Genomic DNA, 15745 nt, shown 5'->3' on the forward strand with positions numbered 1-15745 from the left:
ACTGTTATGGACAAAAACCAGACGGACATATTAAATAATCCAGGACAAAGGACAATTAACCCATGGGCATAAAACTAAAATCAACACGTCAAACATCATGATTACGGAAGTTTAAATAAGCATGATTCTTTTATTTTATATTTAATTTCCTTTATTTTATATTTAATTACACTTCTAATGTTCGTACTTTTATTTATTGTCATTGTATTTAATTGCACTTTTAATTATCGTATTTTTTTTATTGCAAGTTCATTTTATCGCACTTTTATTTATCGCAATTTCATTATCGTTATTTACTTTACGCTTTAAATTAAGTTATATTTATTTTTAATATTTTACATTAGGTTTTAACTGCGACTAAGTTTTAAAATCGACAAACGGTCATTAAACGGTAAAAACCCCCCTTTATAATAATAATATTACTTATATATATATTTGTATTTTTATAAATTAAAACTAATATAGCGTTAAGCTTTGTTTAAAGATTCCCTGTGGAACGAACCGGACTTACTAAAAACTACACCACTGTACGATTAGGTACACTGCCTATAAGTGTTGTAGCAAGGTTTAAGTATATCCATTCTATAAATAAATAAATATCTTGTATAAAATTGTATCGTATTTAATAGTATTTAGTTGTAAAAATAAAGCTATTTCATATACACCTCGTATAACATCACCCTCCTAATATCATTTTTAAGTTTTTAAATTTTCATTTAATCTCTCAAGTAAACAATTTAAAATCTCAAACAAAAACAAAATTTTATTCCCATTTGTTCCCTTAATGTAAATAGTATATTGGGAGAATTTTATTATAATTACTTCATTATGTTGTCAAACTATAGAAAATGCAGGTATATTGGGAGTATATATATATTTTTTTGAACGACAAATTTGCATTAGCGGATCATTTATTTCAACGACCCTCATCATTTGCACCCACACACGCTAGAAAGAAAAATCCAACTCAAAGTCAGAATTTTCATATTAATGTTATATTTTGATATATATTTTGTGTTAATATTGTCAGCTGAGTATAAAAATGAATACTGACCACTCAAAGTGCATCTTTGAAATCAGCTAGCCTTGGAGGTATGTTGGTTTGGTTACCTTTTAAAGTGTTAAATTTGATTTAGTATGCGTGTATACTTACTGTTATACGTTCTAACATTCTGCTATTGATGTTAATATGTTATTGCTTTGCTTTTTTATTCCAGGCAATGGTTGTAACATGGGATCTTGGTGTAGAGTTGTCTATCGTAGAGGTTCCATTTTTGTACGTAGGCGGTTTCTATGAACGTAATATCATAGGCAACTCGTGTAACAGCGTAACGGTAGATATGACATTTTTGAGTTTGGACCCATTGACTTATAAATGGGTTAGCTAGGGCTGCACTAAGTGTCAAGATTTAGCTAAATAGAAAACAAGTCAAATGGGTTATATGGGTCATTAGCTGTTCAAACGTAGAGTTCTAGTGCATACAACCTTATACATGAAATAGGTTATCATTAAAGTGAAATTTACGTAATCCCTTTTTACACCACAAAAGATAATATGTTGATCTAGCGTGAATCAACTTCATTGAATTGCTATTATTAGGAAGAGATAATCATGATATACCGTAGCATGGGAAAAGCTATAGTTGTTGTAACAAATTTGCTTGAAATTTACATTGAGTTCTCAAATGATCCTGAAAAAACCTTCACAAAAGCTCATGCTGTGTTGTAGCCTCGTCGGTGATGTGATATATTCTCCCCTGATAAGTATATATTGTTTTTAATATGTACTCCGTACATGTCTGGTTTTGAGTTTCAAAAAGTCAAAGTTAGAGTTTGTTGGTGTAGGTTGCACTTATATTTGTATGATTACAAATTATATTGTTATTATGTGTGCAGAGTCACGGGATGATGAAGGAAGGTGGGCATATCAATTTTAGGGCTATGCAAAGTTATAGGGTCGGGCATTTGGTTGAGTCATACCAGGCATTTGAAAAATCTTCAAAGTATGTTTCATGTCTAGTTTGAGCTCTCATATTTTTGCATTAGCTTCCTGTAGAGGTGGCAAGTGGGTAGGGCGGATGGGTTGGTTAACGGCTCAAGATGAGAATTGAAATAAATCTGGCTGCGTTGATGCTAAACACTTGCTGTAAAAAATGTTCAATCCTTCTAATTAGTTTGTAACTAATGTTTTAAAAAACAATTGGAGTACATCCTAACTTTTTTAAATGAAATGACTTAAAGGTTTTATGCATAAAAGAATACACTTTTGACTCAAGTTGGTCTAATCTGCCCATTTTAAGCTAATATCTTGATCTGACCTATTATTATTGGAATATTAACTCACATCGACCCATTTATTATTATTGAATAAATCCATCTATTGTTTATGGCTTAAAAAAATTGTCTGTTGTTTCTCGCTAATATAGATATATATTTATACAGTGCTTTCATTCAGGAATTCCGGAACTGGGAATCTGCATGGGCGTTATAAGCGTTGTACGTAGTTGTGTATGAAATTAGGATTCTTGCTCTTTTCCACATCGGAAGATGATCCATTTGGCAGTCCCAATCAAACGATACGATCCATTTGTGATAATATCAATTTTTATAACATGCACTTTTATGCTTATAAATATATGGATGGTTTATTTGCAGGCGGTACCTTAGATTAATAAAGATAATAGTTAATCCAAGACGTTGTGCGTTGTTTTTCATTGTCTTTACTTTCTTTGTCAAATGTTATTTGAAATCCTTATATGTTGGATTATTTATGAATTTTTCATGTTTAGTGTTTTTCATGTTATGAAAACAATTTATTGAAATATAATTATGTTTTATTTCATATATTTTTCAGTATAAAATATTAATTGGGTGTTCATAATTATATTAAATAAAAACCGGAACCGCTCAAAATTCGAAAACCAGACCCAAATGCGGATACCCCTACTAGACCTGAATAACTGAACTGGACCCGATAATCCGATTCGGATCCGATTATCTTATCCGGGCCCAAATATTTGAATCGGATCGGAATCTGAACCGGAACCAGAACCTAATATTCGAACCAGATTCAAATATCGATCCGAAAAACTACTATGACTTGATAGGACGCTTTATAATTATGTCATATAAACTTGATATAATATCATTATATTAGGACTTTTTTTAATGGTACTAAAGTAACATACTATTACGGAGTATATATTAGGACTCATTTCTAAGTTCTAAGTTTAATAATATTATTTATGTTAGGACCTTTTTTAGTGGTACTAACCTTGAAAATCATTGTATTAGGACCCTTTTATGTGGTACTAAAGTAACATACCTTTATATATTAGAACTAATTTTGTGGTTTTAAGGTTTTTGAGATATTTATATTAGGACTTTTTAGTGGTACTAATTTTAAAACTCTTTATATTAGGACCCATTGTGTGGTACTAAAGTATCATATTATTATTTATTAGGACCCATTTTTTGGTTTTAAGGTGTGAAATACTTTTATTAGGACATTTTTTAGTGGTACTAACCTTAATAATAATTATATTAGAACCCTTTATTTGGTACTAAAGTATCATATCTTTATATATTAGGACCTATTTTGTGGTTTTAACGTTTCAAATATTTATATTAGGACTTCTTTTAGTGGTTCTATCCTTAAAAATCATTGTATTAGGACCCTTTATGTGGTACTAAAGTAAAATATGTGCATATTAGGACTTTTTCCTTTGGTACCAAACTAGTGTATCGTTAGATTAGGACTTTGTTTATTGTACTAATGTATTATTTTTTACAATAGGACCATTATTTTGGTCCTTACGAATTATAACTTTTTATTAGGACACTTTCGTTGGTACTTATATCATATACTTTTACTTTTTGAGATGCCTTGTGTATGTCTCATTTTCAAAAAGTGACTCCTAATATGTATTTTAAGGACCTTTCTTTGTGGTTGTTAATTATATTATAGGACCTGATCATTGGTTTCATAATCTTATGACCTTTTAGGACACTTTTTAATTTCAATACTTTATACGACTGCGTTAGATACAACCCCCATTGGTAGGTCCTATCAAGCGCAAATGTCCTATAAAGTGACTTTATATGACCAAATTGGGGGTCCTATAGGAGCATTTTTCTTGTAGTGCCCGCACCTATTTCCAGAAGATGCGTCAACACTTCCAACAGCTTGAAATTTCGGGACGAAATTTATTTAAAGGGTAGGTACTGTAGTGACCCGAACTTTTCCATGATTATTACATAATTATATATTAAATGAAAACTATATTTGCATGATTAAATGTTTCTAACATGTTAAGCAATCAAACTTGTTAAGACTTGATTATTTGAAATGAGTTTCATGTAGACAATTGACCACCCAAGTTGACCAGCGATTCATGAACGTTAAAACTTGTAAAAATGACATGATGATATATATATATGGACGTATATATGGTTAACATGAGATTATGATAAGTAAGTATCTCAACAAGTATATTAACAATGTGTGATATACATAAAAAATGAGAATATTGAATTATGAAGCTCGAAACGATATACATAACGATTATCGTTATAATAACGTCTTACTAAATACATATGTATTGTATTAAGATATTGATATACTATATTTAACATGATAAAATGATAATTAAGTATATCATTGAGTGTATTAACAATGAACTATACAAGTAAGATGAGACTACTAACTTAAGAATTTTGAAAACGAGACATATATGTAACGATTATCGTTGTAACGACATTTTAAAGTATATATATCATATCAAGATATATTCATTGTTGGTGATTTGTGTCACCAATATGATTTAAGTGTAATGGGATTAATTTGTTAACCAAAAATAACCTTGATAAATATCGAACAAGTTTGGGAAAGTGTGGAGTGCACAATTGTTTGAACTTATCTTGATTATGACGGGGATTCGGGGCAGCGCCCCCGATAGAGGGGTCCAAGGGGCAGAGCCCCTGGCTGGGGTCGAGCTGGCGGGTGTAGTGACCCGAACTTTTTCATGTTTATATATATTAATTGAGATTGATATTTACATGATTAAATGTTTCCAACATGTTAAGCAATCAAACTTGTTAAGACTTGATTAATTGAAATATGTTTCATATAGACAATTGACCACCCAAGTTGACCGGCGATTCACGAACGTTAAAACTTGTAAAAACGACATGACGATATATATATATGGATATACATATGGTTAACATGAGATTATGATAAGTAAGTATCTCCATAAGTATATTAACAATGAGTTATATACATATAAACAAGACTACTAACTTAAAGATTTCGAAACGAGACATATATGTAACGATTATCGTTGTAACGACATTTAAATGTATATATATCATATTAAGATATATTAATATATCATAATATCATGATAATATAATAATTTAACATCTCATTAGATATAATAAACAATGGGTTAACAACATTAATTGAGATCGTTAACTTAAAGGTTTCAAAACAACACTTACATGTAACGACTAACGATGACTTAACGACTCAGTTAAAATGTATATACATGTAGTGTATTTAGATGTATTAAAATACTTTTGGAAGACTTCAAGACATATATCAAAACACTCATACTTAACGAAAATGGTTACAGTTACTTTCCCATTCTTTTCTTTCATCAAGAATTCTAGTCGTATTCTTACCCGTATTATACACAGCTTCAAAACGTACTTACTATGGGTATATACCAATAGGAACTAGCATGGGATTCCACTCTTGATTATGTCATGTATGACTAATCAATTTTAACTTCTACCATGAGCTAGTCAACTAACTAGAACTCCTTTTAACCCCACTCACCACTCACCAATTACCACTCATCATTCACTCCATTTCACTTCCAATTCTCTTTCTAATTCTCTCTCAACACACACACACACTATTATGAACGTATTTTTCCAGTAGTTAATCATCATCTTCATCAAAAATCACTTCAAGAATCAAGCTATAATCATCATAGGAAGAACACTTCAAGAACACTTCAAAAATCCCTTCAAGTTTACTAATTTACTTCCAAGCTTTCTAATCCATTCCAAGTAATCATATAAGATCAAGAAACCTTTGTTATATACAGTAGGTTATCTTTCTTATTCAAGGTAATATTCATATTCAAACTTTGATTCAATTTCTATAACTATAAACTATCTTAATTCGAGTAAAAATCTTACTTGAACTTGTTTTTGTGTCATGATCCTACTTCAAGAACTTTCAAGCCATCCAAGATCCTTTGAAGCTAGATCATTTCTTGTCACTTCCAGTAGGTTTACCTACTAAACTTGAGGTAGTAATGATGTTCATAACATCATTCGATTCATATATATAAAACTATCTTATTCGAAGGTTTAAACTCGTAATCACTAGAACATAGTTTAGTTAATTCTAAACTTGTTCGCAAACAAAAGTTAATCCTTCTAACTTGAATTTTAAAATTAACTAAACACATGTTCTATATCTATATGATATGCTAACTTAATGATTTAAAACCTGGAAACACGAAAAACACCGTAAAATCGGATTTACACCGTCGTAGTAACACCGCGGGCTGTTTTGGGTTAGTTAATTAAAAACTATGATAAACTTTGATTTAAAAGTTGTTATTCTGAGAAAATGATTTTTATTATGAACATGAAACTATATCCAAAAATTATGGTTAAACTCAAAGTGGAAGTATGTTTTCTAAAATGGTCATCTAGACGTCGTTCTTTCGACTGAAATGACTACCTTTACAAAAACGACTTGTAACTTATTTTTCCGACTATAAACCTATACTTTTTCTGTTTAGATTCATAAAATAGAGTTCAATATGAAACCATAGCAATTTGATTCACTCAAAACGGATTTAAAATGAAGAAGTTATGGGTAAAACAAGATTGGATAATTTTTCTCATTTTAGCTACGTAAAAATTGGTAACAAATCTATTCCAACCATAACTTAATCAACTTGTATTGTATATTATGTAATCTTGAGATACCATAGACACGTATACAATGTTTCGACCTATCATGTCGACACATCTATATATATTTCGGAACAACCATAGACACTCTATATGTGAATGTTGGAGTTAGCTATACAGGGTTGAGGTTGATTCCAAAATATATATAGTTTGAGTTGTGATCAATACTGAGATACGTATACACTGGGTCATGGATTGATTCAAGATAATATTTATCGATTTATTTCTGTACATCTAACTGTGGACAACTAGTTGTAGGTTACTAACGAGGACAGCTGACTTAATAAACTTAAAACATCAAAATATATTAAAAGTGTTGTAAATATATTTTGAACATACTTTAATATATATGTATATATTGTTATAGGTTCGTGAATTAACCAGTGGCCAAGTCTTACTTCCCGACGAAGTAAAAATCTGTGAAAGTGAGTTATAGTCCCACTTTTAAAATCTAATATTTTTGGGATGAGAATACATGCAGGTTTTATAAATGATTTACAAAATAGACACAAGTACGCGAAACTACATTCTATGGTTGAATTATCGAAATCGAATATGCCCCTTTTTATTAAGTCTGGTAATCTAAGAATTAGGGAACAGACACCCTAATTGACGCGAATCCTAAAGATAGATCTATTGGGCCTAACAAACCCCATCCAAAGTACCGGATGCTTTAGTACTTCAAAATTTATATCATATCCGAAGGGTGTCCCGGAATGATGGGGATATTCTTATATATGCATCTTGTTAATGTCGGTTACCAGGTGTTCACCATATGAATGATTTTTATCTCTATGTATGGGATGTGTATTGAAATATGAAATCTTGTGGTCTATTGTTACGATTTGATATATATAGGTTAAACCTATAACTCACCAACATTTTTGTTGACGTTTAAAGCATGTTTATTCTCAGGTGAATATTAAGAGCTTCCGCTGTTGCATACTAAAATAAGGACAAGATTTGGAGTCCATGTTTGTATGATATTGTGTAAAAACTGCATTCAAGAAACTGATTTCGATGTAACATATTTGTATTGTAAACCATTATGTAATGGTCGTGTGTAAACAGGATATTTTAGATTATCATTATTTGATAATCTACGTAAAGCTTTTTAAACCTTTATTTATGAAATAAAGGTTATGGTTTGTTTTAAAAATGAATGCAGTCTTTGAAAAAACGTCTCATATAGAGGTCAAAACCTCGCAACGAAATCAATTAATATGGAACGTTTTTAATCAATAAGAACGGGACATTTCAGTTGGTATCCGAGAGTTGGTCTTAGAGAACCAGAATTTTGCATTAGTGTGTCTTATCTAGTTTGTTAGGATGCATTAGTGAGTCTGGACTTCGACCGTGTTTACTTGAAAAATGATTTCTTAACAAATTTTGTTGGAAACTATATATTTTTAACATGTGAATATTATGTGATATATTAATCTCTTAACGCGTTTGATATTATGTGATAGATGTCTACCTCTAGAACAAGTCCCATTGACTCACCTAATAATAATGAAGAGTCAAATGTAAATTGGAATGATTCGGAGACTGATTCACAAGTTCCCGAAGAGGAACCGGAAGAAGAGTCGGAACCGGAAGAAGAATCGGAACCGGAAGAAGAATCGGAACCGGATGAAGAAATAGAACCGGTGGGGGAAATAATAAAACGGTTAAGTAAAAGAAAATCCTCAACCAACCGACCAAGGTTAATTATGGTCAATGGTGTTTCCGCCAAGGAAGCAAAATATTGGGAGGATTACCAATTCTCCGATGAATCGGATTCCGACGAGAATTCCGATGATGTTATAGAAATTACCCCAACTGAATTTAAAAAGGCAAAAGAAAATAATAAGGGAAAGGGCATAAAAATAGACAAATCTAATTCCAACCCCGATGAACTTTATATGTATCGTCAACCCCCGAAGTCCTTAAGTTGTAACAATGACCCGGGAACCTCTAAACCACCAGGTTTTTCTAAACCAATGTGGATAACGACGGCTCGTATTAGGGGAACATCATATATCCCTAGAAACTTGGCAAAACGAACCAAAACCGAAGAAGAAGAAACAAGCGAGTCGGAATAAGATAGTTGTATTCGTGTGGTGTAATATAAGTAATATAGTGTGCTTATGCTTTATGATATATGTAAAAATTGCTTGTATTAATAAGTATTTTTTTTATGAATCTAACTCTTGTCTATTTTACAGTATAAAAACACAAAATGGATAGACAACCCAATATTTTAAGAGACCTACCCGGAGACATGATTGATGAAATCTTGTTTAGAGTCGGTCAGAATTCTTCGGGACAACTATTTAAGGCGAGATCAGTTTGTAAGACATTCGAAGAACGTTCCAAGAATGCCTTGGTTTATAAAAGGCTTTCGTTCGAAAGATGGGGGATATCACATTGGGAAATCCATAAGTTACGATGTGTTTACTTTGACTCATATATTGCGGGGAACCCAAATGCTATTTTACGCAATGGGTTAAGGAATTATTTTGACTCAATATATCCGAATATTGGACTTCGTGATTTAGAAAAAGCGGCTAACATGCAACATAAAGAAGCATGTTATGCTTACGGATTAGTAATGTTCGCTTCTCACCAAAGTGAGAACAAGAACATCGGGCTACAACTATTAAACAAAACGTTCCCACAAGTGACGGAGTCGGTAATTGGGGTAAGAAATGAGTTTTTTAGATTGTTACGGGACTGTTGGACATTACGTAACCCTCGTCCCTTTGACGACGTTACAACACGCTGTATTATCAACGGCCATAACGGTTATGTTCCACAAGACCAAGGATGGGAAGTAATCCTAGTAAAACCAGAATGCATGACTTGTTTCTGGACTTATGAATTACGTGTCTTTATTGCCTTTGCTGAACGACTTGTGTACTAGCTAGAATTATCTTCACAACCATCTTGTATCAAATTTATTGTGTGCTATATTTCATGCTATATGTAAAATAAGCGGTATTGTAAGTTTGTAAAATATTGTGTAAAAGTTTGAACGCGAAATATTATTATAATCAGTTTTTCATATAGAATTGTAGTAGTTGAATTGTATATTAGCTACTAAGTATGAACTTAACGGGTAGGTACTACCCGAATTTAAACTTATAAAACGCTAATATGAAGAAAAAGCTTTTATAAAGGAGTTCATATTATGCTACGAAATACTATTAACTACTCTTAATATTCTGTATGATTAACTTGTTCCATTTGACTATTTTGAAGGAAATGGCACCGACTACTCGACACACCGTGAATATGAATGAAGAGGAATTCCGTACTTTTCTAGCTTCAAACATAGCCGCAGTACAGGCTGCGCTACATACCAACTATAACCTTGGATCTAGCAGTACAGGAAATCGTGTAGGATGCACCTACAAAGAATTCACTACATGCAAACCTTTGGAATTTGATGGAACCGAAGGACCGATCGGATTGAAACGGTGGACCGAGAAGTTCGAATCGGTGTTTGCCATAAGTAAGTGTACTGAAGAGGATAAAGTGAAGTACGCTACGCATACCTTCACAGGTTCTGCGTTAACATGGTGGAATACCTATCTAGAGCAAGTGGGACAAGACGATGCGTACGCACTACCGTGGTCAGCATTCAAGCACTTGATGAACGAGAAGTACCGTCCCAGAACCGAGGTCAATAAACTCAAGACAGAACTTAGAGGGTTACGAACCCAAGGATTTGATATTACCACGTACGAAAGACAATTCACAGAATTGTGCCTATTGTGTCCGGGAGCATTCGAAGATGAGGAAGAGAAGATCGACGCGTTTGTGAAAGGATTACCGAAAAGAATCCAAGAAGATATAAGTTCACACGAGCCCGCCTCCATACAACAGGCATGTAGAATGGCTCACAAACTAGTGAACCAGATTGAAGAAAGAATTAAAGAACAAACTGCTGAAGAGGCCAATGTAAAGCAAGTCAAAAGAAAGTGGGAGGAAAACGGTGATAAGAATCACCAATACAACAACAAAAGCAATTACAACAATAATCGCAACAATTATCCCAACAATCGCAACATCAATCGCAACTACAACAAACGGCCTAACAACAACAACAACAACAACAACAACAGCAACTACAACAATCATCCCAACAACAATAATAACCGCAACAACAACAATCAGAAGCAGCTATGCCAAAGGTGTGAAAAGTATCACTCGGGGTTCTGCACCAAATTTTGCAACAAGTGTAAAAGAAATGGTCATAGCGCGGTGAAGTGTGAGGTCTACGGACCAGGGGTTAATAGAACGAAAGGAACAAATGGTGTCGGAATGAGTAATGGCGGAGCAAGTAGTGTCGGAGCAAGTTATGCCAATGTAGTTTGTTATAAATGTGGAAAACCGGGCCACATTATTAGAAATTGCCCGAACCAGGAGAACACGAATGGACAAGGCCGCGGAAGAGTTTTCAATATTAATGCGGCAGAGGCACAGGAAGACCCGGAGCTTGTTACGGGTACGTTTCTTATTGACAATAAATCTGTTTACATTTTATTTGATTCGGGTGCGGATAGAAGCTATATGAGTAGAGATTTTTGTGCTAAATTAAGTTGTCCATTGACGCCTTTGGATAGTAAATTTTTACTCGAATTAGCAAATGGTAAATTAATTTCAGCAGATAATATATGTCGGAATCGAGAAATTAAACTGGTTAGCGAAACATTTAAGATTGATTTGATACCAGTAGAGTTAGGGAGTTTTGATGTGATAATCGGTATGGACTGGTTGAAAGAAGTGAAAGCAGAGATCGTTTATTACAAAAATGCAATTCGCATTATACGAGAAAAAGGAAAACCCTTAATGGTGTACGGAGAAAAGGGCAACACGAAGCTACATCTTATTAGTAATTTGAAGGCACAAAAACTAATAAGAAAAGGTTGCTATGCTGTTCTAGCACACGTCGAGAAAGTACAAACTGAAGAAAAGAGCATCAATGATGTTCCCATTGCAAAAGAATTTCCCGATGTATTTCCGAAAGAATTACCGGGATTACCCCCACATCGATCCGTTGAATTTCAAATAGATCTTGTACCAGGAGCTGCACCAATAGCTCGTGCTCCTTACAAACTCGCACCCAGCGAGATGAAAGAACTGCAAAGCCAATTACAAGAACTTTTAGAGCGTGGTTTCATTCGACCAAGCACATCACCATGGGGAGCTCCTATTTTGTTTGTCAAGAAGAAAGATGGTACATTCAGGTTGTGTATCGACTACCGAGAGTTGAACAAACTTACCATCAAGAACCGCTACCCACTACCGAGAATCGACGACTTATTTGATCAACTACAAGGTTCGTCTGTTTATTCAAAGATTGACTTACGTTCCGGGTATCATCAAATGCGGGTGAAAGAAGATGATATTCCAAAGACTGCTTTCAGAACCCGTTACGGTCATTACGAGTTTATGGTCATGCCGTTTGGTTTAACTAATGCACCAGCTGTGTTCATGGACCTTATGAACCGAGTGTGTGGACCATACCTTGACAAGTTTGTCATTGTTTTCATTGATGACATACTTATTTACTCAAAGAATGACCAAGAACACGGTGAACATTTGAGAAAGGTGTTAGAAGTATTGAGAAAGGAAGAATTGTACGCTAAGTTTTCAAAGTGTGCATTTTGGTTGGAAGAAGTTCAATTCCTTGGTCACATAGTGAACAAAGAAGGTATTAAGGTGGATCCGGCAAAGATAGAAACTGTTGAAAAGTGGGAAACCCCGAAAACTCCAAAACACATACGCCAGTTTTTAGGACTAGCTGGTTACTACAGAAGGTTCATCCAAGACTTTTTCAGAATAGCAAAACCCTTGACTGCATTAACGCATAAAGGGAAGAAATTTGAATGGAATGATGAACAAGAGAAAGCGTTTCAGTTATTGAAGAAAAAGCTAACTACGGCACCTATATTGTCATTTCCTGAAGGGAATGATGATTTTGTGATTTATTGTGACGCATCAAAGCAAGGTCTCGGTTGTGTATTAATGCAACGAACGAAGGTGATTGCTTATGCGTCTAGACAATTGAAGATTCACGAACAAAATTATACGACGCATGATTTGGAATTAGGCGCGGTTGTTTTTGCATTAAAGACTTGGAGGCACTACTTATATGGGGTCAAAAGTATTATATATACCGACCACAAAAGTCTTCAACACATATTTAATCAGAAACAACTGAATATGAGGCAGCGTAGGTGGATTGAATTATTGAATGATTACGACTTTGAGATTCGTTACCACCCGGGGAAGGCAAATGTGGTAGCCGATGCCTTGAGCAGGAAGGACAGAGAACCCATTCGAGTAAAATCTATGAATATAATGATTCATAATAACCTTACTACTCAAATAAAGGAGGCGCAACAAGGAGTTTTAAAAGAGGGAAATTTAAAGGATAAAATACCCAAAGGATCGGAGAAGCATCTTAATATTCGGGAAGACGGAACCCGGTATAGGGCTGAAAGGATTTGGGTACCAAAATTTGGAGATATGAGAGAAATGGTACTTAGAGAAGCTCAAAAAACCAGATACTCAATACATCCTGGAACGGGGAAGATGTACAAGGATCTCAAGAAACATTTTTGGTGGCCGGGTATGAAAGCCGATGTTGCTAAATACGTAGGAGAATGTTTGACGTGTTCTAAGGTCAAAGCTGAGCATCAGAAACCATCAGGTCTACTTCAACAACCCGAAATCCCAGAATGGAAATGGGAAAACATTACCATGGATTTCATCACTAAATTGCCAAGGACTGCAAGTGGTTTTGATACTATTTGGGTAATAGTTGATCGTCTCACCAAATCAGCACACTTCCTGCCAATAAGAGAAGATGACAAGATGGAGAAGTTAGCACGACTGTATTTGAAGAAAGTCGTCTCCAGACATGGAATACCAATCTCTATTATCTCTGATAGGGATGGCAGATTTATTTCAAGATTCTGGCAGACATTACAGCAAGCATTAGGAACTCATCTAGACATGAGTACTGCCTATCATCCACAAACTGATGGGCAGAGCGAAAGGACGATACAAACGCTTGAAGACATGCTACGAGCATGTGTTATTGATTTCGGAAACAGTTGGGATCGACATCTACCGTTAGCAGAATTTTCCTACAATAACAGCTACCGTTCAAGCATTGAGATGGCGCCGTTTGAAGCACTTTATGGTAGAAAGTGCAGGTCTCCGATTTGTTGGAGTGAAGTGGGGGATAGACAGATTACGGGTCCGGAGATTATACAAGAAAATACCAAGAAGATCATCCAAATTCAACAACGGTTGAAAACCGCCCAAAGTCGACAAAAGAGCTACGCTGACATTAAAAGAAAAGATATAGAATTTGAAATTGGAGAGATGATCATGCTTAAAGTTGCACCTTGGAAAGGCGTTGTTCGATTTGGTAAACGAGGGAAATTAAATCCAAGGTATATTGGACCATTCAAGATTATTGATCGTGTCGGACCAGTAGCTTACCGACTTGAGTTACCTCAACAACTCGCGGCTGTACATAACACTTTCCACGTCTCGAATTTGAAGAAATGTTTTGCTAAAGAAGATCTCACTCTTCCATTAGATGAAATCCAAATCAACGAAAAACTTCAATTCATCGAAGAACCTGTCGAAATAATGGATCGTGAGGTTAAAAGACTTAAGCAAAACAAGATACCAATTGTTAAGGTTCGATGGAATGCTCGTAGAGGACCCGAGTTCACCTGGGAGCGTGAAGATCAGATGAAGAAGAAATACCCACATCTATTTCCAGAAGATTCGTCAACACCTTCAACAGCTTAAAATTTCGGGACGAAATTTATTTAACGGGTAGGTACTGTAGTGACCCGAACTTTTCCATGTTTATATATATTAATTGAGATTGATATTTACATGATTAAATGTTTTCAACATGTTAAGCAATCAAACTTGTTAAGATTGATTAATTGAAATATGTTTCATATAGACAATTGACCACCCAAGTTGACCGGCGATTCACGAACGTTAAAACTTGTAAAAATGACATGACGATATATATATGGATATACATATGGTTAACATGAGATTATGATAAGTAAGTATCTCCATAAGTATATTAACAATGAGTTATATACATATAAACAAGACTACTAACTTAAGGATTTCGAAACGAGACATATATGTAACGATTATCGTTGTAACGACATTTAAATGTATATATATCATATTAAGATATATTAATATATCATAATATCATGATAATATAATAATTTAACATCTCATTATATATAATAAACAATGGGTTAACAACATTAATTGAGATCGTTAACTTAAAGGTTTCAAAACAACACTTACATGTAACGACTAACGATGACTTAACGACTCAGTTAAAATGTATATACATGTAGTGTATTTAGATGTATTAAAATACTTTTGGAAGACTTCAAGACATATATCAAAACACTCATACTTAACGAAAATGGTTACAGTTACTTTCCCATTCTTTTCTTTCATCAAGAATTCTAGTCGTATTCTTACCCGTATTATACACAGCTTCAAAACGTACTTACTATGGGTATATACCAATAGGAACTAGCATGGGATTCCACTCTTGATTATGTCATGTATGACTAATCAATTTTAACTTCTACCATGAGCTAGTCAACTAACTAGAACTCCTTTTAACCCCACTCACCACTCACCAATTACCACTCATCATTCACTCCATTTCACTTCCAATTCTCTTTCT

The 15745-nt window shown here is 34.0% G+C and overlaps 1 long non-coding RNA gene across 1 annotated transcript; it reads left to right on the forward strand.

Moving 5' to 3' along the window:
- Window positions 1-802: 802 nt before the first annotated feature.
- Window positions 803-2764, forward strand: LOC139843711 (uncharacterized). The gene is made up of 3 exons (XR_011757689.1): window positions 803-1092; window positions 1218-2003; window positions 2443-2764. It is a non-coding gene; the product is annotated as an uncharacterized lncRNA (long non-coding RNA).
- The last annotated feature ends 12981 nt before the right edge of the window (window positions 2765-15745 follow it).

Source organism: Rutidosis leptorrhynchoides, chromosome 4 (assembly GCF_046630445.1).
Source record: "Rutidosis leptorrhynchoides isolate AG116_Rl617_1_P2 chromosome 4, CSIRO_AGI_Rlap_v1, whole genome shotgun sequence".
In the NCBI taxonomy this organism is placed as follows: domain Eukaryota; kingdom Viridiplantae; phylum Streptophyta; class Magnoliopsida; order Asterales; family Asteraceae; genus Rutidosis; species Rutidosis leptorrhynchoides.